Genomic DNA, 27,188 nt, shown 5'->3' on the forward strand with positions numbered 1-27,188 from the left:
AAAAAAATCAGCAATAATAAAACCAAAAAACCGCAGCGAATGCAGAAAGAGAGAAAACTTTTTGTGGTTTTTTCACTGCAAAACTGTTGGAAAGAGGCGTTCTAGCGTTTAAAAAATTTTGTGGCCGTCGCCAATCGACAGCAGCAACTTAAATGTATCTTAAAGGTTGCCACTTGCTTTCTGATTCTTCCTCTGATGGTGTTGATGTTTCTTCGGCTTGACTTTTTGGCTGCGGGCGGTTTTTGTTTTCTTTCAGCCGAACGCCTTCGTCGCTCTCTAGATACAAAATGTATCTGTGTGTGCAGCTGAGCTTCTGGCGCTGGAGCATGTAGCTGCAGGTTGAGCATTTTTCAGCATTTTTTTTCGTATTCGTACGGCAGCCTAAGTTCGTTTGTTATTGCTTTTGTACAATATTTATATGTTTAGCTGCCGATTGAGCTTGGTTTCTTGAGAGTATAAAAGGTATGAAGGGTGTATCTTTCACGATCTTTCAGGCATTAAAGGAACAAAAAAATTAAATGAAAAAAAATTAATGAACAATTACATGTTTCCAATAAATATGAAATTTTTTGTATTTACATTTTTAATTACATTTTTAAGTTACGAGTATAGTAAAAAAAATACTAATTATAATATTTTGACTTGTTATTAAAGTAAATGTTGATAAACAAATATTCGAAAACTTGGGTATATCTCAAAACAGCACATTTTAAAATCCAATTTACACTCACGCATTTTGTGTTCGGTGGGACCACTTCCTTGGTTTTTTTGGGCGTGAGTTTTATTTCGGGTCACTTAATGCGAATTAAGCTAATTTAAAAGCGATTCGAAATTAACTTTAATGTGTATGCAAAGCAACTGTAAATGAGAGGAACAACAACAGAGAATCAAAAGCAAACGGCATATCTAACACTCTTGATTCGTATATGTGTGGTTTCGATTTGTGGGCTTCTTAAAGTGGCTACTTTTGCGCCCGGTTTTCCAGTGGAGCCCCCATAGTCTTCCATGTATCCAATGAAATCGTTGTGGTTGTTGTTTTCTAGATTGTTGTTCTTACTGTAGCCGCTCTGACCCAATTGACGTAGTCAACGTCGTCGTCATCGCATCGCTTGTCAGAGAAACTCTAAAAATAAAATTGGAAAACTGCTAAAAAACGTTGAAAAAAATTGGTATACCCAAAGTAAAGTAAGTGCAGGTCGCTAGTAAAATGCACATTGAATGAAGATGGTAGGTTCCACTACATGTCCATGGAAATACACACACATCCTTAGCCTTGTATATATGCATGTATGTGTGCCTAAATTGTAGGTAGCAAGCATGTATCTTAATGAAGGCAATTTGCTTGTCGAGTTTAGGCAAGTTAGTTTACCGAAAATTGGCATATGGCCAGTAGCAACAAAAGCCCCGTACAGGGCACTGCATTTGAACCCTCCGAGCCACCCACTTACCTCTTGCCCACAATTTATATTGCCTTATATAGAGCTTACAGCTTAAGCCGCCTACAACGAACCATACGCCAAAGAAATTGTGAGACTATCAGGGATTACAGGATGTTTGAAAATGGTTTTAATGTTACTTTAGTGTACTAACTATTTATCTAGATTTTAAAATGTATTATTTAGTAGATGAGTGATTATATAGATTTAAAACGTGAATTCACACGAAATTATAAAATTAAACAATCAACGTTTTGTAGCTCAGTTTTTTTACAGTTTTATATGTGGAAGTGTGCCGAAATTATCAATTGAGTTTAAATACAAAGCTTTTACGAATTTATTTGATCTCAATAATACTGGTATTGTCCCTTCAGTACATCTTGTTTCTGTACTTATACGTCAATTCCCAAGAATTTTCTTAATGTTTCCAAGATTAAATGTAATCTGGAGGAACTTCCACATTAGGAATTTCGACCGTATCTTCTTGAGTCTTTCACCAGTGCTCACATGTCGATAACCCAACTTACACACATCGATAGCAATAGTGAACACCATGATGTGGTTCGCAGGGAGAAGTTTCGAAAAGGATGGCCTGAGAACGGGCATGGGGACATGCCAGGCATGCACTCTGGGGGGTTATGCGAATTTGGCTGTTCATCCTTCAGCCCCATTTCCACCTCATCCCCCGCTGCGCCCTTCTTGCTGACCCTTTCCTACACGTGGCGAAAGAAGAGTTATGCAAGCTGCAGATACATTTTGGCCCACATGTGCGTGTGAGTGTGAGTGTGGCATGTAGAACCCGGGCTTGTAAGGATGGTAGTTGGGGCCCAAACAAAGCCCAGAAGCGATGGATTAGAAATGATTTACTGGCCAGTTGGAGAAATGTTAAACCATTACTTCCCGCCCATAGTTCAGTTGCAAAAATCTTAAATTTCAGTCTTCACAACAGTAATTTAACTTTTAACATATTTAAATCTTATTTTGAACAGGAAATAGTTTTGCAAGTTCAAAAACCCTCAAAAATAAATTTATTTTCCCGTCGCCAATTTGCACACTACTTTTTTAACTTTTATTAGGAAAACCCTCAGTAATTTAATAAACTTAACCCAAAAATTTTGGCATTTTTAAGCCGCTTACGCCTGTGTCATTTATCATTCCCAAATTTTCTACCCGTCCGTTAATCAAAAGACTTCAAATATTGTTTTCTGTGTACGTTTCGGGGACCTGAAAATGCCAAAACGAATTCTGCCTAAATTGCGAAAATTTAATAATCTTATAAGGCAAATTTTAACAAACTATTTAATGGCTAAACTGAGTGCAGACTCGACTTCGGTGAAATTCAGGCTGGCAAAAAAGGGAGGGAGCTGAGGGGCTGCAATTGGCCCAAGGCGAAGCGTTTAGCTTAAGTTAAGCGGAGACAGCAGCCGCCGCGTTTAATGTCTGTGAAATTGAAAAATTTACTCTTTAATATGCGAACGGGTTGGTCCGTTGCCTTGTTGGCTTCTGAGCCCGAGAACCTGCCGGAAAGAGTCAGATACGGATGCTGGATTCTCGATGCTGGTCAGGCCAAATGGTGTGGAAGCCGCTCTTGCTGCTATGCTGCTTTGCTGCTTGAAGTGCAGTTAGAGCAATTTCACAACTCACTAACAATCATTAATGCGTCGCCGACATTTCGCCACCCGTCCTCTACCCTCTTTGGATTTCTTTCCATAGAGAAGGAAGTCGGCCTCTAATAAACAGCCTCTGCCGGCGAACTTAAATCATAAACAGGCCGAGCTGGCTGCTTTATGAAATGGAAAATGTGCAGCGAATGAAAGAAAGCACAGGCCAGGCGGCGGTGGCAGGCGAACAAAATAAAATTATTCCGAGCCGATGGAAAAGCTTGGATGGTTGGGATGGATGGATGGATGGATGGATGGATGGATGCATGCATGCAAGGTTGTTTGGTTGCCTGCCCCGTTTGCTTGTGCTCGGATGTGAGTGAGGCCTGCGATTCAAGTCGTATAGCGTTTACTAAATCGACATGCAGATAGATACGAAGAAACCGTAAAATAGGAGTGGATTTTGCCTTCTGCCGGTGCTGCCAGGGATATGGCGGAGAGAGTCTAATGACAGCTGCGAGGTGGGATTGAGATATAGCAGAATTTAATTACCCATTATTAATAGCAATGCTTAGCAGTAAATAATTGGTTTTTAAAATATGAGCGGCCCTAGCTGCTGATGATAATGGGTGGTTCACATACATATCTAATCCGAATTACCAAAATGTCTCTATACCGATTTTATATAAAGGCTTTTTTTTTACCACCACTTACCCTATTTTGTTGACAACCCACGCTCGCGTCATTTATGCTGTATCACGGAGCAGTAGCTTCGTTGTAGCCTGTTGACGTTGCCCCGGGAGTTTGGTCTTTCTCCGGCTAAGGTTCCTCGGCCCAAGAGGTCGTAAATGTGTGCCAAATTATAAGTCATATGCAACAATGGCTGATACTTAGTTATGACCATAAAAACAAGGCCAACCGGGGGATGGTCGCTACTTGCCAGTCGCGACTGCTGTCAAAGTCATTTTGGCGCATAATTTTTTACAACCGGGTACCTCGCGCTTGCCCCGCCTTTGTTGTTAACTCAGAACTCGTTGCGTTGTTCATATAACTTTTATAGTCTCCCCTGGTCGTAGCTAAAATATTCTAATTGTTTTCAAAAATTTTTGAATGCGCCGTTCGCATAGACGGCATACACGGCAGTGTCATGAATCTTTTTTAGCCATAATGCAGCAGGAAGAGGCAGTAGACAAGTGAAATGGCCAAGACAAATTTGCTTTAAAGCTCACCAATAAAAGTTAACAGCGTTGCTATCCTCTCTTGCTTTATGCTGTAAGTGTGTGTTTCTGTATCTTCTGCATAATATAGCCAAAAAGTACGCATTTGAGACTGGTTTTTATGGAACGTCGTTGTAAAAGGATGCGGAATGAGGAGATGTTATCGCGCTTAGTGGACTTAGTGGAATGCACGGAAATCGTAATTAAAATTTGTTGCTTCACAAGAAGCTCTATATGGATAGCCGAGCATGTTTTTTAATTTATATATATCAAGAATCTTGCGTCTTTACCTTTACATATGTACACCTTAGGTTCTTAGTTCGCAGTCACTTAAGTGGCTTATGGCTTTAGGATTTTTGCAGGTATCGTAAATTTTATGTGTAATATCCAGCGTAATTTAAGATAAAATTGCGGCTAACGAAGCCTTGCCTTTTTTTATTCTATCACCATGAATACAATTTAAGATTTGGTACATTCTTACATTTGAAAATCTAGAAACAATCGTACTTTACATTATTTTTTATTGTTTGAAATGACATCTATCGTAGTTAATAAGCGAAGCAATGGATCAACAAATTTTTCCAAACCACTTCCATGTTTCATAACTTTTTGACGTAGCCTCAGCTGAATACATGTTTACATGATCAGCAAAGTATTTGGGGCATCCGATAGAAATTCCTGGAAATAACCGCACAACGAGATGGTTTTGGCCATAACTTAGGACCTTGCACGGCAGCCACTTGGGCGGAGTTCATTGCCAATTCGCATGCAACTTGCAATACTTTGCACTCATGTCTCAGCTACTTTATATCATTTTAATAATGTATCTGCGAGGTGGTTCGCAACGCAGGGCTTTGGCAAGAGTTCAAGTAGTTTGCACTCAATTTCAATATTTTACAGAAACAAAAAAACAAAAAATCAAGACGGAGTCTTGCAACTGGCAAGACAGCGAACATAATATATCCCATAGATACATATGTATTGTTTATTTTATATAAGCGTGTGGCTGTTGCTGGGAGCCCCTCAGGAGCCAAGGTAACTAATATGAATAGGTAATAAATCACATTTGGACTGTGATTTATGTGACAGGTGCGTATTGCGATTTGAAATTGGCAACAGTTTCCATTTTGTATCCGCAGATTGGCTTAAAGCAAGCAGCATATGTTACCATTACGTTTTTTTTTTCTGCGCCACTTTGTCATGTAAAATATTTAGTACCCCAAAACCCTATCCAAATGTGACCGTTAATTTCGCCCTAAGAGTTGTCAAATTAGTTCAACGGAAAGGTCTCCTAACTGACCCTCAATTACGCATTTCTTCGGAAAACTTTGTTAATTTGTTGTGTCGACTCAAACAATGAGCTGGGGCTAATGAATTCGATTGGAGTGAGTCGAGTGGGTTAGGGGACATTCGTTCGATATTAGATGCCGCTTCGAATGGAAAAAGAGAACAAACGCACACGCAGGAAAACCGGACTTTATCGATGCCATCAGCAAGTTGGTCGGTGTGGGACTCCTCATTATGTAACGTCTCATAATTCTTTCATTAATAAAATTCCCACACGACGGTACCACCATCATCTGCATTATGTAAATCTTCCATCAACAACACGACTCAGCACTGAGCCGGTTTCATTTTCGGGCTCATCTGTCCCAGTCCACTTTTCTGCTCCTTTCATCCTTGTCAACTAATTTCGGGGTTGTGCGGCCGACTGACTGCCTGCCTGTCATGTTTTTTAAGACTGTTTTAATTTTCATCCTTTTTAAATTCGGAGAGCTGGGGAAGGAGCAGGAGAACCCTGAAGAACGAAGAACAGTCGAGTGCAGGCTTTTACTTTCCTTTCTTTTCGGCCTTAATGTTGGCCAAAAACCAAATAAGACGAAGACTACCTGTTCATAAAACCCACACACACCGCAGAGGTAGCAGTAACAACGGCAGCCACAACAACATACTCGTATCCCCCAAACGAACAACCAACGTCAGGCGAACTGAACAGAACTGTCAAGCCAGCACACAACGCCCATTGGGCACAGTGGTTCCGCGTTGAGAACCTTAATGCAAAGGGTTAATTAAAATTTAATTGGGAACTAAATTAGACTAAGTTGCTTGAAAATAGGTGGTGGTTTCGTTGAATAATATGTTACCGATCTTTCCCATATTTTCTTTAACAGTCTCACGATATAGGTTATCATAATATAAAGTTAAAGGGTTTGAAAACAAACTGAGGCTTAACCTAAAGAATGTTTAAGCTAAAGTTATATTTTTCATAAGCCGCTCGAGTCCTCGGTATACAACCACTGTGCAGACACATTTGTCTTTTCGACTCTCATTCCTCTTGTCTTTTTTCTGGCCTCACCGGGGTTCTCCTGGCTGGAGTTCGAGTTCGGGTTTTTCAGCATGGCTTGGTGGCTGCTTTTAAATACCCTTTACCTTGGCCATATTAATGCGGCTCCCACTGTTACTTGGGCACTGTTGTTGTTGTTCTTTCTGATGTCGCTGCTCTGCTGTTGGTGTTGCTGTTGTACTTCATGTAGTTCGGTTGTCATTTGGCAGCGCCCGCTGTTTAGTGTCCAACATGAGGGCCGTTGGTGTCGGCGACGCTGCTCCCTGCAATCGGAGAATTCGAGAAAGGGAGAGGTATAAAAGTGAGAAAGAGATGGGACGGGGAATGTGGAGCTCAGATCGAGTCTGGTGATGCTGTTGGTGCCGCTTCTACCTTAGATGTTGCTGCTGTGGATGTGGCTGCAGTGCCTCTTTGCTTCGTATTGGAATTTCGCCTGGTAGCTCCAGCGACAGTTGTTGAAATTAAATGCTCACATGTGGGTTTTGTTTTCATGTCTGTCTTCGCTGCCCTGACAATGCTTAAAAAACAAAAAGCCCCAAAATAAAAGTAAACGAAGAAATACAGGCTAAATACCAAAAGTCGAACCGAATATGTTTGTCTTACACTTGTAAGATTACACTTACACTTGATTATTGAAAAAACTAAATCTTTCGAAGCGTAATTAAAACAGAACCAAACTTCAAAATAATTTTTTAACTTTATTAAGATCAAATGAGTTACGCACCACTATTCTGCCACCAAAAACGCCATCCGAATAAACGGATTGATTTAAGTATAGCAACACAGGAGGCAGAAAGGATTGCTTCAGTCAAACAAAAATTAAGACAGCACAAACAACAACAATGCTCAGCACGGCAAGCGCCAAAACATACAGACACACATACAGATACTCGTATATACATATTTATGTGGAAATACAGGAGTATAAAAAAAAATCAATATAGGAGGATGCTTTTGTTTCAGTTGCAGTCTCCAATAAAGCTTACAACATGGGCGAGGGAAGTTTTTATATTTTATTCATTATTGATAAATGAAAAGTTGGTGTGCCAAAGGTAAAGAGTTATTAAAGAAATAATAAGGAGGCATCCACTTGGGGTTTACCAATTTTGTATATTATGGTGCATTAATAAGAAATAATCACCTCCGAAAAGGAGTTTAAAGAAGTTGCCAATTTTTGAAACCTCATATTAACAAAGCAATATGACTTCATTATGGAAACGAATATTTGTTTTTTTCTATTGTTAATCTATATCAATTAAAAAATTTATTTATTGATGTAAATATTAATAAATTGTTTATTTTAAAGCTTCCGCTTCTAAACTTCAATACCCACTCTCTTTCCGAGCTCGCTTCCCAACTCCTTGGCGCAAATCAAAAGGAACTCTCATGTGTTGTTTGTGCTGCTGCTATTGCCAAGTCTTTACAATTCGGGGCCAGGCACTTCATTTGCTCCGCTCAAGTTCCGCAGATACAGATACTTCGACACCGTGCAGTTGTCTGCTGCCTGCATTTATGGTTGCCTTTACTTTTTAATTTCATTTGCTGTTGATGCTGCTGCCACTGCACTCCTTTTTCGAATTCAAGTGGAGTCAATTTCTTATGTCATGACAAGACACATACTTCAATACACCCGGACAACAACGAGCGGGCTCAAGTCGGGATAAAAAATAAAATAAGAAATGCCAGACAGCAGTATTCTGTTTTGTCTTGGGATCCGAGTCCCGATACCGATCCCTCAGAAGATGTTGTCGCCATTCGAGTTTGGGACTAGGGACAATTTATCTTTAGCATTTTGGGGGCACTCGCTCCCAGCCCCTGGGCTTAAATATCTTTGCTTATTTTTGGACATACTTGATTGAAGTATTTATGAGATTTCAGGCATTTCTGTAATTTCCTTTTGAGCTTTATGTTACGCTCTTCTTATTTTTCGGGTGCCCCATCGTCGAATGTTCGACAAAAGAGTTAAATGTTAAATGTAGGAGTCGAATAGGCAGACAAGGGGCAGAAGCACAGAAATATTTACATATGCATGGGACACCGTCCAGCTCCATGTTTGTCAGATGAAAAGATATGTCTTTACATGTTTTAATTTTCTTGGAAATTGTGGTTCGACTTGAGCCGAACTGAAACCGACAATCAGACAAAACACACGCAGAACACTACTCTGAACTCGGCTCTTCAGCATTTCTTCTCGACACTTGGTTGTTTTTTGTTTTTAAGTGAAATGTTAAACCTTTTGACAGCGGTTGTTTTCTTATTTAATTTATTTTATTTCAGGTATTTACTCTCAAGCCTCCTCGCCTCGTCTCGGCTCCTTCATCCTTACTTACTTAAATTTTGGCTTTTTGTTTAGAGCCAGTTCTGCACTGTCTTTCTCTTCGCATTTTAATGTCAAACAATTGTCATGGTTAGGCTTAAAGTTCTCCGAGCGTGTCTCAGTCTGAGTTTGGTTTTGTGGTCAGTAATTAAAGTTGACAACTCAGATGCGGATAGGAAGAACGACGAAAACACAGTCACGAATTTTGCCTTAAATTGTTTAATTATACCTAAATTATTATAGTCGTAACAGGCAGAAGAAAGCGTTTCCGACCAAATAAAGTTTGTTGACCCATATTGCCACGCCCTCTCTAACTCCTGCAAACCGTTAAGAACTGCCACGCCCAAACTTTTGGAAAATGTTTTAAATTTTTATTCATTTTATTATTCTTTTTTTCCAACTTCTACCGATATTCCAAAAAACCTAAAATTCCTCGTTCGCACTTCCACTTGCTGAGTAACGAGTATTAGATAGTCGGGCAACTCAGCTATAGCATTCCTTTTTTTTCAGTTTTGGCAAGAAACCCAAACTCGGGGGCTTATATTTTCTTGTGCTTAATTCGCGTATATTAAGCGCAAGGAATGTTGAAACATTGAACGGAAATACTAATTTTAGATTAATAGATAAATTTGTAAGTAGACCATATTGAATATAAGCTTTAAATTTATGTTTCGGTATTTTGTTACTAACGAAACATATTTACCCAGGAATTTCTCCGTTTTGTTGTGCCGACTACTTATGTAATATTAATCTAAGCTAAACTCTTGCCCTTAGCATTTTCTTACTCAAATCATTTAACTTCGAGTTTAACTAAAGTTGTCGCCTTGGTTTTAAAAGTTTTGATTAGAGCAATTCCTAAAGTTTCTGTTGCTGTAACTCAAAACTCTTTGGGGACACCGCATACAAAAAGGAAGAGGGAAATTAAAAAGGACAACACTAAAATGGAAAATTACAAATACTTTTGTCATTACACGAAGCTCTTTTACGATTGCTAGAGAAATCCAATCGATGTGGACAATGGTTCGCAAGAATAACTTTTCTCGGCGTCATTTCTCAAGCTCAAAATGACGAAACGCGCATCTTGGATTATTAATTACAATGCCATGAGATATGAGATGTTTTGTTGTGTTTTTAGGTGTGTGAATGTTAACCAACAGGCAACCGAATCGAAATCAAATACGAGTACGACTACGAAAATTTCAAATTCACCTCTCATCTTCCACCTCCTCCCACCAACTGTGCGACAATTTTGACTTTTATAAATATTTTGACTTGTTTTCGTAGCTGACAGATACCTCCACCGTTCTCCATCCAATATCTTTGGTCTGCTCGGGTTCTGTTTCTGATGCTGCTGGTGCTGGTGTAGCTGATGTGGCTGGCTGTGCCTGATTCTGCTTTTGCTGTTGCCGGCGGCATATCTGTGACAAAACATCATTCAACGTGTGCAATGATTGATGATGCAACTCAAAGCAACTTGTACTCAATTTTCACTGCCCGCTGAGCCTGAAACGTGGGGCTTATAGGTATACTCACACTCTCCGGCGACGAGGCGAACTCACATGACTTGCCGGGCATGACAAAATGTCACAAATATTCTACAAGCTATTAGTTTAAAAATCGCATAAATGAGGGAGATTCCCTTTCCCTGGGCAGTAAGGCTAAGGTAAAACGAGGTTTTAAAAGTGGAACTAGAAAATATATAAGTTATTATGTTATGTTATTTATGTATGAAATTTAGATATCAAACGTAAAAGTTCCATAATTGAACGTGCTTTAACTTAGCACATCTTGTTATCCTATTTAAACTAACTACCTTTCTTATATAGATAAGATAAGAAATATGAGGCCCTCAAATATTCGAATCTATCCTTTAGGTTCACTCAGCCAATAAGCCCCATTGGCCGAGTGTATAATAAAGCGAAAGGCGATTGCGTGATGCAACCAAAGACCAAGCGGGAGATACGTGTATATGGGGTCTAAGTCTAAACTGGAAGCCCAAGTGATTGGGGAGCCACAGAAAGGCGCGCAGCCGTGCGGCAATTAATATGTGAGCAAGATGCAACCATTGCCATTACCATGTGCCTTCAACTTGAACACAAAATAGTTAACTAAAAGGCAAGTAGTCGTCGGCCGGGGGAGGGCAGGTGGAGTGGTGCTGGGGAACTGAAGTCCAGGTCGAAAGCTGGCAACGGCAACAGCTACATGATGTGCAATTACAAGGCGGGCCAGCAGCAGCAACACTGCAGCACTGCAACGGCAACGGCAACATTGCAGTCGGCAGACAACAACAGCAACAAAGCAACATAAGTGCAGTGTCTGCCCTGCCCTGCCCCGCCCCGCCATCTTTCTGCAGGCAAAGGAAGAGGAATAGCAGCACCAACAGCAACAGCAAAAACATTGCATCAGCAACAGCAGCAGCAGCAGGCGAAGCAAAAAATATTGCATCTTCCCAAGCATTTAATCTTCTTTGCGCCTTTTTTAACCTTTTATTATTATGCCTTCAACGTGCAAACGTTTTGCTACGCTTTATATACCCCCATCCATCTCCGTTCCCATCCGAGACCCTCCTCGCCTTAACCCTTACCGCTCCATTCTGTCCAAACTCGCCTTCCGTTTCGGGGCGCACTTACTCACACGCCAACTGGAGACGGAGTATTATTCCCAGAGTAAAACCCAGTCCCAGATCGCAGCCAAGTGGAATTCCAGCTTCTGCTTTTGTTGTTAATAATTTCTTTTCACTCCTTCGAGCTCGACTTTTGCAATTAGAATGCGTGTTAAAAGCACAAAGATACAAAAGATACATTTCAAGGGAGCAACCAACGTAAGGGATGGCTAGGTTACACAGGAAAAACAAATTGTTATAGAAGGATATAGTAGAAGGGCAAAATTTTGAAACCTTTTTTTTTTATATTTTTCAAAATAAGACCAGTATTCACCTACACATCCTTTCCAAAGCAAACAGTTTCAAAACAAAACCAATTTGGAGGTCAAAATGCTTATGGAGTTTGCTCATAGTTTGATCAAAAAACCTGACTGGCTGCTTCTTGTTATACTCTTTCTATTTAATTGCCTTCAACACATTTCAGCGATTTCGGGTACAATTACAAAGCGATGGCCATAAATTTCAGGACAATAAAATTTAATTAATTTTCCATGTGGGCCCAAAATCAAACACCCTCCTTGCGTACCTTAACCCTTCTTCATGGTGGCCTGTACCAACCCCTCAATGAATTGTGTTGGTCCTTCCAGGTTCTTCTTAAGCCGCTGATTTGAATGTTTTTGTGTATTCGGCTCGGTCCGAAGCCGATTTTACGCTCTTATGGAATTGGCTACGTTGAGTGGAGTGGTTGGAAAAACTGTTGTTGATTGAGGATTTCAACGCAAGGACTGGGGACTTTCAATTAGATATGTCCTTCTTCCCGCTTGTTATTCCGATGATGGGATTGATGTTGTGATGGGATTTACAGGGGTGGGTTAAACAATCTCGCGGTTTATTTTAGCAATTTGTCTAAGTGAAATTTGCATTAATCCCATGCAGATCCCCGTTCGGATATTTTTTCTACACCACTATTGGTCAGTGAGGCCAAAGTAATTTGCCATTGTGCGATAGCAAACAAACACTTTAATCTGTTAACACGGCTCAAAATTCGTTTAAGGGTTGGAAATTAATAAACCGTGTAAAAATAAAAAGCGGGATATTAAGTAGTTAACATTTAGTTTAAATTAATAACATTATAGTTATAAGATTTTCAAGTTTTTTTTGTACGAAACCAGTGCCGAATCACTTGAACTATGCGTAACAACTTTCTCCGCTGCCCAGTAATGTATGTTCTCTCCCATGGTACAACAGCTTCATTAGCATACCTCTAGTTTTCACACCTACGCAACTCACTGATGGATCATCTGCCTAGATCACTCCGAGGGAGCCGAGTGGCTGAAGGGGAAGCATTAAGAGCCAACAACGGAAACCCATACAAGCACTCACTGAATATGCCATGCTGAATAAGAAGCCTGACAAAGTAAAACTGTATCTTATAAATACCATTATGGGCCAAAGTAGCCACAGATCACGAGGAATCTCAGTTGGGAGGAATGCAGCAACAAAACGCCACGTTATAATTTCACGATATATTTAAAAAAAAAACATCTACTGAAAAATGCATTTAGTGCAACTCTGAACTGGAACTGCAACTGCACCGGCAAGGAAGCCATACGGGCAGGTCGGCACTGGAATAGGTTGTTGTGGGGGGTTAAGAATGAAGTAGGGGTTAAGAGGGGATCTTCGTCTGTGTGCGATGTATGCATAAAAACAATGCTAGCTTCAGCTTTATGCCATCGTCAAACAAACAAACCAACTCACACAAAGTTATACTTCTGCTGCGACTCCATTTTATTTGTTGCCTAATTCTGTTGGAAACGGTGGAAACGATGTTGGTAGCGGCTGGAAAATCCGCTAATTCTGAGTGCAAGCATTACTAAACAACTTGTTAAAAACTTAGTCAATTATTAAACATATTTAATGCATAGGGTTGCTTTATAAATACTAGTATAAAATCGTATATCTGTACATCTCTTAATCTCTTACATTAAATATATTCAGTTGCAGATTATTTGCCAACAATTGTTAAAAACCATTTATACAATTAAAGCTAATCTACCATGTTTATATCACCTTTCGAAGAACTCGTGTTCAACTTAAAACAAGAGAGAACGCTATAGTCGAGTTCCCCGACTATCTGATACCCGTTACTCAGCTAGTGGAAGGGAGAAGGAGAGTCTTAAAAACAGTTTTTGGCGGTTTGTAGGCGTTGAATTGGGCGTGGCAGAAAGTATTTTGGCAAATCGATAGAATTTTACAGGACTAATAAAAAAATGAAAAAATTTCAAAACATTTTTCAAAAGTGTGGGCGTAGCAGCTTTGGGCGGTTTGTGGGCGTTAGAGTGGGCGTGGCAAAAAGTTTTTTGACAAATCGATAGAAATTTACAAGACCAATACAAAAATGAAAAAATATCAAAACATTTTTCAAAAGTGTGGGCGTGGCAGTTTTGGGCGGTTTGTGGGCGTTAGAGTGGGCGTGGCAACATGAATCGACAAACTTGCGCTGCGTCTATGTCTCTGGAGTCTGTATGCTTAATCTCAACTTTCTAGCTTTTGTAGTTCCTGAGATCACAGCGTTCATACGGACGGACAGACAGACGGACAGACGGACAGACGGACATGGTCATATCGACTCGGCTATTGGTCCTGATCAAGAATATATATACTTTATATGGTCGGAAACCCTTCCTTCTGCCTGTTACATACTTTTCAACGAATCTAGTATACCCTTTTACTCTACGAGTAACGGGTATAAAGAAAGCTATATATACTGCACTATGTGACATTGCCACTGCGACTGCGCATTAATTCCGTCCACTCCTCCAAGCCACTAAATCTATGGTACATCCGAAAATGCAAGCCAGATTTGTGAAAATTCTTTGTAGAAGAAAAAATAAAAAAAAACAAAATAAAAGAGGAAAGAGGAAAGAAACATTCTGCACCTGGTAGATACATGCGCTCGAATGGTTCTGGCAAATATTAGAGCTATGTTCCTGCGGCTAAAGATTTAATGATTTGCACTTTTATGGAAATAATTTTTTGCTCCTCTGCAAAGCTGCCTCAGTACTGCTGAATGCAACAGCGGCAGCATTCTGTGCATGGCAGCAATTAAAAATATTTAATTATCGTGCAAAAGTTGTCCGAACAAGCGCAACATTTTTCACATGTACAGAGATACAGAAGAGAACCGAGGAGATTAGGAATACCGTAGAGTTGCTGGAGAGTGCGGAGAAGGTATTAGCATTCTGTATTAGAATCTACCGAAAAGCGTTGTTAGAAAATTCAGAGGCTGCCACCGATTTCCTGTTGTCCAAAAACGAAAAAAGGCAACATGGAGATACGCTTCTTGGAAAACAACTTGGGAGCTTTTTGAGCCGAGAAACCCAAAACATTTCGATTTAATCACTTTGAGGATGAACCGCCACACTTTTAACGCCGGTTTTTTGGTCAATTTGATTTGATATTAACCGCCATAGGAGAGTAAACAATTTATTGATTATTCTCTCATACTCATAATGATTTAAGTTAATAAATTACTAACAAGAGCAGAATTTATGAATGTTTCGTTAAATTATGAATCATTAGGATTATGTTCAAGACTCTAGATTCTCGTATCTGCTTGTTCATTGTGGACGATAATTTATTAAAAGGCTGTAGATTTCGGAAGGCGTTTATGTTTTACAATAAAAAACGAAGGAGTCTATTTGCTGCAAATTAAAGGAATATGTTCTTAATCATAAAAATGAAGCCATGGAACGCTTATGTATTTTACAGATTAAATTTCAGAAAATAATATAATTATTTTTAACTTATGTCCTAAACCATCATATCTCTTCTTTTATAGGCAAATTAGAAATTGTGCATTAAATGAAAATTTGGACAGCAACTGAGCTCTTAACGTAATGAGCAAGGATTCCTGTCATTCGATTAATTATCTTTAGCGCCCTCTTACTGTTTCAAGATCCCAGAACATTTGCCAGTTACCATTCCAAGCACAACTATTGCAGCTGTGAAAGGCAATTTGTAATTTTGTCGTTGGGGAAGAAGGAATAAAATGGGAAACAGATGCCTGGGTGGCTGTGGAAAAAGCATTGCTCTGTTTCAATTTAATTAGCCATTAAAATGTCTTCAATTGTGTGCGAGAGTGTGTGTGTGACGTCACATGCCAAAGAACTACGTGACGGCTTGCATCCTTTTGCACTGCACTCTCTGGGGGATTCACACTACACCCGGGTATCTTGGGCATCTTTGGTCTGGTTCTGCACGGCTTGGTCTGGTTTGGTCTGGTCCTTATCCCCAGCCGATATCTGCAGTTTACCTCACTTTTTCACCTCACAGTGGACTTGACTTGACTCCACTTCACTTTTATTTGTCTTCATCTGCTAACTGACTCCGGAGTTTGCCTCTGTTTGTGTTTGCCTTTGTTTGTGAATTTAACTAATTAAGTCTCGCATTTTCCCTCTCTATTTGCAGATGTAAGTGCTCGAACGGATTTTTGCAGTCTTAAGACAAAAATGTATGCATGTGGACGGAAATCAGTTTAAAATTTATACAACTTGGATCTGGTGTATTGGATGTCAAGGTTTTGTATGTTTTCTATCCCATGTGAAATTCAGCCATTTTGGCCAATTAATTTATTATGCTGTGTGATAAAGGCTAGGTCGTCAGATGACTAAAAAATATTTAATTAAGATGTGTACCGGCTTACTTGCAATTGCCATATCTAAGAGAACTTGGCTTTGCATTTGGTAAAATAATGAAATAAATCCAGTTTTATCCCCGCTCCACAATTTAAGATTCTGAAATGCCATTAAGTTTCTCGCACTACCAATCAACATTCAACACACTCTCTTTGAGAGTAATAACTCAAAGATATTTTAACCTATTTGCCATGAATGGCAATCGGTGGAGCTCGCATTTCATTGACTGATAGCTGGTGAAAATGCTTGCATGTACCATCAACAAAAAAAAACTCAAAACGAATAAAAAATCTTTTTCATTTTTGCCGCGCTCTAAATCACAAACACATAAACCAAATTTAATTAAAATCCACTCAGAACAGCATCCGGATTATGTGCATGTGTCCTCTTCTCTATTATTTCCATTGATTTATTTTGCACACACTGAGTGGGCTTTTATTTAAACATTTTCATTAAGAAAAACTGCAACTGAAACTGCACTTGCTGGGTGTTCCCAGTCAAATAAACATAATTCCTATGATTTATGGATTTGGCACAATGAATAAACACTGGCAAAGTGCAGACTTCGGACGAAGGAGATCGGTAACCCATGAGCATTTATTTTGTTGGGCCCAGAATGTTGATATATTAGCCAACAACAACTATGTATACATGTTTATTATTAGCCGAAGACTCGCCTCCAGAGCAAATCGTAAGATCGGGGGAACAGGGAAAAGAGACCAGGGACTTGAAGCTTGCATCCCGGGGACTATGGGTCCGGCCTGCAATCATAATAAATGTTCATTGAAAGCTTTTAAAAATCGCACTGCCACAGCCGCCGCGCCTCAATGAAGCAGTGTAACAATAAATTTTAGCCACGAAGCCGGTCGCTCTATACACCAGCACATAAACATTAATAAACTTGTTGCAATCCAAAAGATAATTAGCCATGGCTAGAAATGCGCAACACCAGCGAACAACCGACCGACCAACCGCTGCACACATCACATAAAACCAAAAGACAAGAGCCAACAACAATTTGCTATTTAGTATAAAGTTTCATTAAAAACCCACTACGACTGTCTGCACGGGCCATCATGCAGTTTTGTATCTTAAAGATACAATGAACACAGAAGACCCTCTTGCCATCATTGCCATCGGATCAGATCGCACCGCACCGCAGCGCATCGCCTGCCTGCTGTCGATCATAATTTAACATAAAAATGATTTGATTACTATAATTTCTTTTGTGTTTTGGTATCACCTGGTAAGCTCATTTACTACAACGGCAACGCCGCCTATTACTCACACCGGTCCGTCGAAGATCCCCTGGTCCGGTCTTGGGTCCTCAGTTTCGAGTTTTTGGTCCCAGTACCGCACCACAGACCCCACTGCATGCAGCATGTGTCGTTTCTTTGTATATTGGTATAGCCAAGAAGAACCAGAAACAACAAATTCGAAAAACGAAGGCAAAGATGAACACAAGTCGGGGAGCAGCGGCAAAGAGGCCCGAAATGAAACTGCGGGATGGCAGCACCCCGAGTGCCATCATCACAGTGGGAAAAACTAATTTATAATTTAATATAATACGATATAGATAAAATATATAATATATAATATTATATAATATAAATATATAATATATAATATTATATAATATAAATATATAATATTATGAAATATAATATAATTAAATAATTTGTGTAATTTAAGCGGAAACCGAAATATAGTTTCAAATGTTCGAATCCCATTTGTAGACTCAATTCAAGTAACTTGTAAACTTTTCCATACACATTATTATACATGAAATTCAAGAGAATGGAACGCACTTAATGTTTGCCTTTCTCTCAGTGCATCACGAAAACTGGCCGGACTGCGAGAAGTCAAAGTCAAACTGACAAACCCGTTCCGGTGTCTTCCAAGAGCCTTCTGCCTCAGACCCGCGGTCCAGTGCCAGTTTAAGGCAAGAAGAAGAAGTCCGAGGCGAAGTCTTACAGGCAAAAATTGCATCAACTGAAGACGAAGAAGTATACTTCATCGGGTCCTGGTACAAATATCTTGTTTCATGTGTGCGCTGGACGTTAATAGCAGGCCGTTCCATTGTCCCAAAGCCAGTCAAAGTCCCCCGTTAGCTCCGCTCCTCTCTCTGCTTTATTCTGTTCTTTTTTTACCTGTGCCGCTGCATCTTTGCTGAGCGCCGCTTCTTGGCAGCCATCGCTGCACTTCATCATCCATGCACATAATTTCGCGCATTGCTGGGATCTCAAATATTTCTGGGATTGAATGTGGGACTCTGATACGCTTGTGGGAAGTAACTAGATTTTAAATCGCACTTAAGCTATTAAGCTAAGCTAGTTTTAGAGAGGGAAAAGCAGTGAGCGGGATTTCTATACAGTATGATGGGCATTACAAGTTTCAATGTCTTTCTGTTCATCTGGTAAAAACAAAACAATGTACTCACTTTGTGGGCTTGAACTTTAAATTCGCCCCTGTACATTTTGTGTTATTTTGATCTCATAGAATTGCCTACTCTCCTCACTTCTGAGGATTTCATACAGCATATACAGCGAATACAGCTTCGGGAGAAACTTCCCAATACCCATATTTATTTCTTCTGGCGAGTTCCGTGCATCCTGCCCCACTTGCGTATCTCATTGGCAGAGGCTTAGAAGCGGAGATTGAGTTACATTGCTGGGGATTATTATCAACTGTATTCTCTGCCTTTTCTTCTCCTGAGATTTTCCCCTTTTTTCGGATCACGGCGGCAGCTGCTCTTTGGCCAGAAAAAAGCCAAATAAAAATTTGTTACGCCGCTGCTGCAGCGTTTACTCAACTTAGGAGTGAGATTCGTGGGTCTAGGGCTCGGGTTTTTCTGTTTTTATGGTTTGTGCTTTTTTAATGATACCCTCTTAAGTATTTTTTCTCCGTCTTCCGCAGTTTCAGTTTGTTGTGTGTGCCGCATCGGCTCAAGTGCCTTTTGGTGCTGTCGTAATTTGTAGCTTTTTGTTTTTTTGTGGTGTCGACGGACATGCATGTTTCATAAGTTTAGGGGCAACAATTGTGTAAAATTATGAGCTCCCGTTCTTTTTTGCCATTTGGCATGGTTCCACGGCATTAGCAGAATCAGCTAGTCCGCGAATCCGAGTCGGTCTTTTGTTTGATTTTGTGGCTATAAAACAAACTGGAGTAGGTGTTGTCGTTAAGTTTTGATGTGCCACATTAAACTAGACTCCTCGAGCAGATTGACATTAAGCTGCGCCACCCCATTGTGCTGTTTATGCAGATGAATGGAGCTAGTAAAAGCAAGTAAGCCCACTCTGCACTAATAGGAAATCAAATCTAGCCTATTGGCATAAAACATCTATATATTTTCCCAACTGTCTTAGTGACTTAGAAGTCATTCTTCAATTTAATCAATTTTGTTTTCGCATAAAATCAAAAGACGACACCTTCACAGTCAGAGGACAAAAATGAACGTTGGGGATTGTTACATTGAGGAAGTAAATCAGTTCGGTATGGTATTTTTAATACGGGATAAGTTCATAGAGGTAACTCTCAGCTGATGCACAATTTAAAATCAGAAGCATAGATGATATATAAATGATAATATTGCGCAAAGTTCAGGGAACTTAAAAGTTGACAAAGTTATGTTCGCTTTGCCTTAAACAACTTTTCTTATAACTTTCTTATACAATAGCCCACAATAGCCCTCGACCCACAGTCCACCCCTAACTGGGTCACATTACAGTTGGCCAATGGCTGCGGTAAAGTTTTAAATCATATTTAAAGAATTCGGCAGTATATTCGGGACCAACTGTTCCGATGGCAACTTTGAAGACGTACAACACACGAGGCACTGCTGAAATAACCACAGGGAAAGCTCTCGGGCACAAGTATTGCACCACACCAACGGTGGAGGTGGTGCGGTATGCTATGGAGTGGTATGGCATGGTATGGTATGGTATGCTGCTGTGGCTCGAGATGGAAGCCAAAGCGGCAAATGTTCCAGGAAACTATAAAAGACAATAGCGGCAATATGCCAGCTCTGGTTTTTGTGGTTTTTTTATGCCGGACTCTAGGAAGAAGAAGCCTTTCTGCCTCTTGGCGTGGGCCTAAGTCAACAACAAAGAAGCGAAGCCTCAATGCCCTGGACGGCGCCTTTTGTTATATATGTATATACATACGTATATCTATACGTACAGAAAAACCCTCCAAAGAGCTGGGGATCGTAGAGTGGAGGCATTGAGCTTGGTAGCAAAGTTGTGTATGCTCACGCATTAATATAGTTCCAAGGCAAAGTGCTTAGAAGGGAGGTGTACACAGAAACGAATTTGTTTGGAAATTTGTGAAAATGTCCTATTTGTGGTGTGAAAAATAACATGCTAGAAGAATATTGTAGAACTTTTCTCTTTGAACCTTGAATAACTGGCCTACTTCCTTCCGAAAGATCCAGTCGTTTTTTTTATAATATATTAATATAAAAATGCGCTTTCATTTAGATACATGCTTAAGTATGGTTTCAAATTATAAACTTCTACACCTATTACGATTTATAATATATTATTTCTCTGCACTTAAAGATATAGATGTGTGTGAAACTAGTTTATGATAGGGTCGAGTTGGTGTGGGGTGGCAAATAATGTTGTTTATGCGAGGGACCGAACCATAAATAAGACGCACCACGACCAGGAAGGGAGTAACCTGGCCCAGCTGAAACCGAGCTGCAAAGTGGAGTGGTCAAGTGTAAGGTACGCAACTGCTTCTATTCCTATTCCCATTGCCATTGCCCAGTTTTATTTCCATTGTGGTGTCGTCTGCAGAGTCGCAAGACGTCTGCTGGTCAAGTGTTGCAGTTGCTTCCTGCCTTTCGGCCTGACACTCACCTGGCCTTTAGCACTGGTGTGCTCTGCTCTCCTTAAGCTTCAACTTCAGTTCCAGCTTTAGGTTATGTTTCTGCTTCTGGCATTCAATGCATCAGGCATCTTTGTTCTTGAGCTTGTATTTATTAATATTCCTGCCATTGGCCTTTTCCCATGACACCGGTTAGCCCCATCTTCAGCTGCTTTCTGCTTATTTGGTTACTTTACGCCATTACCTGTATTTTTCCTTCGACTCCACAACTTCTTCTCCGGCGCGCTCTGATAATAAAGATGACAAAATATCTAGAGAAAATCATAAACCTTGTGTGTATGGTTGGAAAAACAATATCTTGCAGATATAAAGTAACATTTATGTCGTGCTTATATCTTATTTCGCTGTAGTCGTGCGCCGTCGGTTCGCAAGAACCGCGAATCCCGAATCGTTTTTCGCAGTCCAAGTCCAGAGTTGGGACTTCCAGTCATTGGAGTCCATGTCTTTGGAGGACTGCTGCTGCGTTGGGAGATTGCTTTGCAGGCAGTTAAAGAACTGCACGGTTACGTGGGCCACAGTGGTTGAATCTGGATGTCATACTATAAAATTGGCCTTCCATGTAATTAAGCTTAGAATGAAATCCTTTTAACTTCCTTCTAGTTATACTTTTTTTTTTGGTACAGCTTTTGAAAATGTTTAACTTTTTTCTAGTTATACTTTTTTTTTTGGTACAGCTTTTGAAAATGTTCTAATAATTTGTATTGATATATACGATTATTATTATCCTTTGATTATTTCTTAAAATGCAATACTGTTTTATTAAATTATTACTTATTTGTTAGACATTGGTAATTTTTTCATTTTGTAGTCATCCTATCGGGACTAGCAAGATCTTAGTTATGAGACATATAATCACTGTGTACCACTGTGCCTGAAGATGACTCAAGCTCTGCAGCACTTCTTCACATGATGGGGACAGGCAATTGGCCAATGCAGCGCCAGAGACGCCAAAGCCATGGCCACGTTGTCATCTTGGTCAGGAGAAGCAGTGGAGATGGAGGTTGGACAATGGAGGCTGGCGGCTCGGTCTATTGGCAATCTTTGTGCTCGACCATCTCTTCTCTCCTTTCTACTTTTCTGTCCAGATCTGTTTGGCTATATTCCGTTCAGTTCTAGCCTGTCCTGGTCGACTTGTATATATGCTTTCATTACGAGCTTAGTTCACGTCACAATCAGTTGTTGGCATCGTTTATGCCGCATTGCCATACATGCACTGACGCAAGCTGCAAGTCTGGTAACATTTATAGGAAAGAAGAAATCATTTCATATACCAAATAAATACTAGTCTTATGCTTATAAAAGAATATATTTAACAGAATAGAAGCTTATATAGCTGTAGATTCAAATTTTTTAGATACGATAAAAATCACATTATTTTGCTTTGACATTTTGATTACTATTATGTAGTAACCCAGAGTTGATGCTATTTTATTGACCCCTCCTGTGCACATAGTAACTAGTTGGATGCTGTGGCAGCTTCTTCAGCAAAATGTCTTTCAACTTATCGCACTAACACACATATAGCATTTATATGTGTATATATATCCTGTGGAAACATAAGAGGAGGCTCGCTGGCAATTTGCATGCAGCCCATTGGAACCCCTCCGCCACCCACTTTTGCACTGTACGTGCATGTAATTTATGCGTTTAGATAACACTTTGCTAATTTTGAATGGCATAAATTTTTTTTATATTAGAAGGGGAAGATGGAGTGGCCTAGTCCTTGGGATCGTGCCTGTAATTGTGTGTGCGTGTCTGTTTCTTATTTATCCGTACTCCCTTACTTTTTTTGTAGCTTTTTCTTCGCTTATTTTTGCATGCCGCACTTATGATGATGTATTGATTGTTAGAGGTGTCAGATTTTTGCTGTTGCGGCCAACACTCTTGCCTTTGCTCCTTTGCTTGGCGTAATTAAAGAAAATATTTGAGATATGCCAAGATAATAGTGCTGGAATGTTGTTGTATTAATTAATTGAAAATGAGCTGTGGCAGGCTGGGATCGGAGTTGGTAGAAGACGCAAGATATCTGGTCTGTCTCGCTTTATTTGGCCTTACTATGTGGCTCTGTTGCGTTCGTCCGTTTGCCATGTCGCCCGTTTGCTTATCAGTGGCAGCATTGACTTTTTATGGCCACGAGCAGGAGAAGGCCGACCGGACCCGCGACTGTCTGTGATTAATAAGGATTTTCAAGTCGTTAGCCGTCTTCGCCAGCCGCTCGTCGAGTTTTTTATTGTCGGCGAGGACTGGAAAACGAGAATCGAATCGGGAGAGGAGGCAGCAGGCAAATTACCGATTTCAACAATGTCGCTCAAGTGGCTTAACTTAAGTTTTTGCTTTGACAAAGGCCTCTGGAAAACGAGGGAAAACGAAAGAAATTTTGTTTAAGAAACAGGCAGTGGATGCTTGAATAATGATGTGATAACCGTAGTCATAAACTGGCCCACGGACCCAAGATGATCCTTCCAGTGTCCATAATATTGGCCAGATAAAATGACCGACTAAAACATGCCTTGCCAGCAGTAATGGGTGTCTAGCTATTTTTTTTTTAGAGAATTTGTTATAAGCTCTAAAGACAAAAATCAGTGTAATTTTATATGACCAAATAGACAAATCGTATTTGTGATATTCTGTTATTTCTCCAAAGTATAATTGTATTTGCTGGAATCCAAGATCACACCGATTTATATAGACAACTTGAACATGCCATTTATTTATTAAAGAATAAAAGCTATTTCTTTGCAACGCTGATTACCTCCCACGTATCCCTGCCTCGGAGCATTCGCGTCACAGCTGCATGCGCTGGTAAAAAGTTGCTACTCAAAGTTTTCAAATTATTCTAAGTAGGGCAGAGCAGAGGATAATGCCTGGGAAATGCTTCTTTCTTGGCTGGCGCCTGGGATAAGGCTCGAATTAAATCGGAATTAAATTGGTCGCTTAAAGCGCGACAGAGTGAACTGAAGCGAATTGGGCATTTGCCATTGCATTTGCCTTCACAAATTGAATGGGTGAATCAAAACAAAATTGTTTGGCAGAGGGTGAAATTTGAGATATTTCCTTAGGCTGAATATATTAATGTATTCATAAAAAAGATAAGCTTTTGCTATTCAAGTAATGGAAACATACAACTTGTATGTTCGATTTCGATATTAATTCGAGACTAAAAATAAAATCACGCATTAAATTATGCAATATATGTTTTTGCAATAAAATGTCGTTCTTAACATTTTTCCGGGAAAACTTTTCGTAATTTTGAATAAAAACGTTCATTAAAATTATTTTTCTTTTGAGCTGTTTTGATATAATTTGATTAAAGAGCACACTATTTGTTAATATTTTTTATTTACATATTTTACATATTTTTCTTTGTCTTTAAATGTACAATTTAACATACAGTACGTAAGTAGAGTAGTCGAGAACTTTTCTTTTGAGTTTTGACAGCCTAATGGAATGTGTGAACTTTCAGTTGTCACATTTGACAGCGGGGCTACAAAAATATTCTAAATAATGCTAATTAAAAAATCAATAGTAGCTACAAAAAATGGAAAGTAGGTATACAGACGAAAGAAAGTTGAAAAAACCGAAATGCAGACATAATCAAAACTGAACGAAAAAGTTGTGGCTACGGTTCTAAATTTTAGTTTATTCGTGCCCCACTGAGTTCCCACAGGTTAGTTTATGTAGATGCAGGTTGGTGCTGCATTTTCTAATCACATGCAAGTGTGGTGGAATAGACGTAAAATGCAATCAAATTTCATAGCAGTACAACGAAATTCGGAGCTTCAGAAGTGTACCGCCAGTCCAAAGTTGCAGAGATATGTAAACAGTAACGTTAGTCTTAATTACATATCAAATATATCGCCTCGCTGATTGATCTCAAGCCAAGCAGCAGCTTGGGAAGCCCCAAAAGCATCCTCAACTGGATGGTCCCCTCTGAATTGGGCGGCCATAAAATCAACATAAATCTGAGTTATAAAAAGTCATGTTTGGCTGCACTTAATTAGCGGCCGACCTCAGCGGAATGAGTGTCATGCCCATATGTCTATTATGTTCTCCATAAATACGAGAGGAGCGATGAGGAGCCTTCTACCCATTCGATATCCAAAGGCTATAACTCACACAATTTTCTGATGCGTGTGCCAGGAGTGTTGAGCCAAAATATCAACAATAAGCGGAGTGCGCTTATTCCCATGTATTTTTCTAATTCCGTTTCCATGCCCCCTTCTTCAAAATTAAATGGTGTGAATGAAATTTTATGCCGAATAATGCCTGTCAAATGATGAAGATGCGCTCGCGGCCAGGAAAACCTCATAGAGTTCCTACGATTCTACGCGCTTGGTTAAAATATATGTGCGTGCCCATTTCAATTATGTTTTTAGAAAGAGACTTACAGTCGAAAAACACGGGTAATAAATCTGAGGATATTTCTAACAGTGGAACTGTGCATGTGCTCGTTAGAAAAGCCAGTTGTCGCCTTCATACACTGCACAAACTAGGCCATGATAACTGGGCGCCAAATTTAAGTTGAAAACCATTTAAATTTGTTAGAAGCCGCCGACCACGAAGCGAGGTGCCCAAGAGTAGTGACTCCCTGCCAAAAATGGGTAAAAACACTTTCAACTTCCAAGTACCAGTACCATCAAATGGAGGATGCGGCCCAGAGAGATGTTGACGTGAAACGACAGCCACGAGACTTCACTTCTACCCGTGTGTATACCATACGTACTTGTTCCTTTTTCCTTTTGGTTTTTTGTTTTGGGGTCGCACTTTTATGAGTAATTTCATGTTGTGCGAACCGTTTTGATGGAGTTGCAATGTCCTCCCTGTGGAATGAGATTTTTTCGGGAACTCACATTCTGTTTGGAGTTTCTTTTCGGAATTTTTATGGGCTACGAGTAGTCGAATTGGTCTGGAGTGAACATTTAGTGTTAAAAAGGTGTTGATTGTGAAGGAGTAGCTCCGCTATGGAAATAAAACATGTCAGCATTTTACGATTCCGTTGTTTATGCTTTACAAATAACTTGGGTATTTGCAGCTTGTAAATGGAATTTTAATTGCTTTGCAGTAAGTGAGTGTCCCAAAAAAAATTTTTAAAGGCGTAATTGACCCGGACCTTTAAGTGTTTTCTTTTATATTTAGTAGTGTCGGTAAAATTATTTGCATACGAAATTTAAGGGTATGCAAATGAAACAAGTATTTCCATACATAAATAAAAATTAATAATATAGAAGTTCTAGAGACTTTAGATAGAAGTCCCGTTACTACAGAAGCACAACCAGCTTACAGATTTCCATTTCAGTTTCCTGTCAATCAACTTCAGCCGACAAAAGAGCGTGCAGATCAGAAAACCCCAACCATTCTGAAAATATCCCTCATCAAATCTCGACTATTCGGATCGTTGCGACTTCATTTCAAGCGAAACATCTTCGCTTCTCGTGTTTCTCAACTGTTTTGGCAGCTTGTGAAGACTCCTCCTCCCTCAATTCCCGCTCTTCAATTCCATATCCCTTGAAAACACTTGAGAACTCAAGTCCACCCAACTTGGACGACAATTAAGAGATTCATTAAAAATGACAGAGCATGAATTGAATTGAAAGCCGGAGTTAGAGTTGAGTTTTTCGTTCTGCGTTTGGGGCCAGAAGTTTGAATACAATCCGGAATAGTGGTGGGCTATATAGAGGAAATGTCAGTGCGTGCCAGAAGATAAAGGAATAAATGAAAGTTGTTGGTGATGCCGCCGACTACCGTAGTTTGTACGTGCACAAGTATTTGAAAAACTCATTTAAATTCGATGGACAGACAAAGACATCTCGAGGGTGGGAACCGACCAAGCCGGGAACTAGTGAAAATCAAATGCAAACGACAAATTTTCAAGTGGAGCGACCAGAGGCCGTGGCAGCCAAACACTTGAGGAATTGCCGCCGCTGTCGTTTAAAAGATGAGGGCATTAGATACTCGTTTCGACGAGTGTGCGAATGTATGCTTTGCCTCGAAAATACAGTTGAAACAAGCCACGGACGTTTTCCTCGACTATCATATACCGGTTAGTCGACAAAAATTAGGAGAGAAAATAATAAAATAAAGTCA

At 39.8% G+C, this 27,188-nt stretch overlaps 1 protein-coding gene and 1 long non-coding RNA gene across 2 annotated transcripts in view; one reads left to right on the plus strand and one right to left on the minus strand.

The window, feature by feature from the left end:
* LOC6529262 overlaps positions 1 to 27,188 on the plus strand; it is a 72,858-nt gene that overhangs the window by 14,734 nt on the left and 30,936 nt on the right. The window lies entirely within an intron of this gene.
* On the minus strand, positions 815 to 7,845 carry LOC120321231. Its single transcript, XR_005560823.1, has 2 exons — positions 1,449 to 7,845; positions 815 to 1,123 (listed from the first exon to the last, which is right to left on the minus strand). It is a non-coding gene; the product is annotated as an uncharacterized LOC120321231 (long non-coding RNA).

The sequence above is a fragment of the Drosophila yakuba genome, chromosome 2R, assembly GCF_016746365.2.
Source record: "Drosophila yakuba strain Tai18E2 chromosome 2R, Prin_Dyak_Tai18E2_2.1, whole genome shotgun sequence".
Taxonomy (NCBI): domain Eukaryota; kingdom Metazoa; phylum Arthropoda; class Insecta; order Diptera; family Drosophilidae; genus Drosophila; species Drosophila yakuba.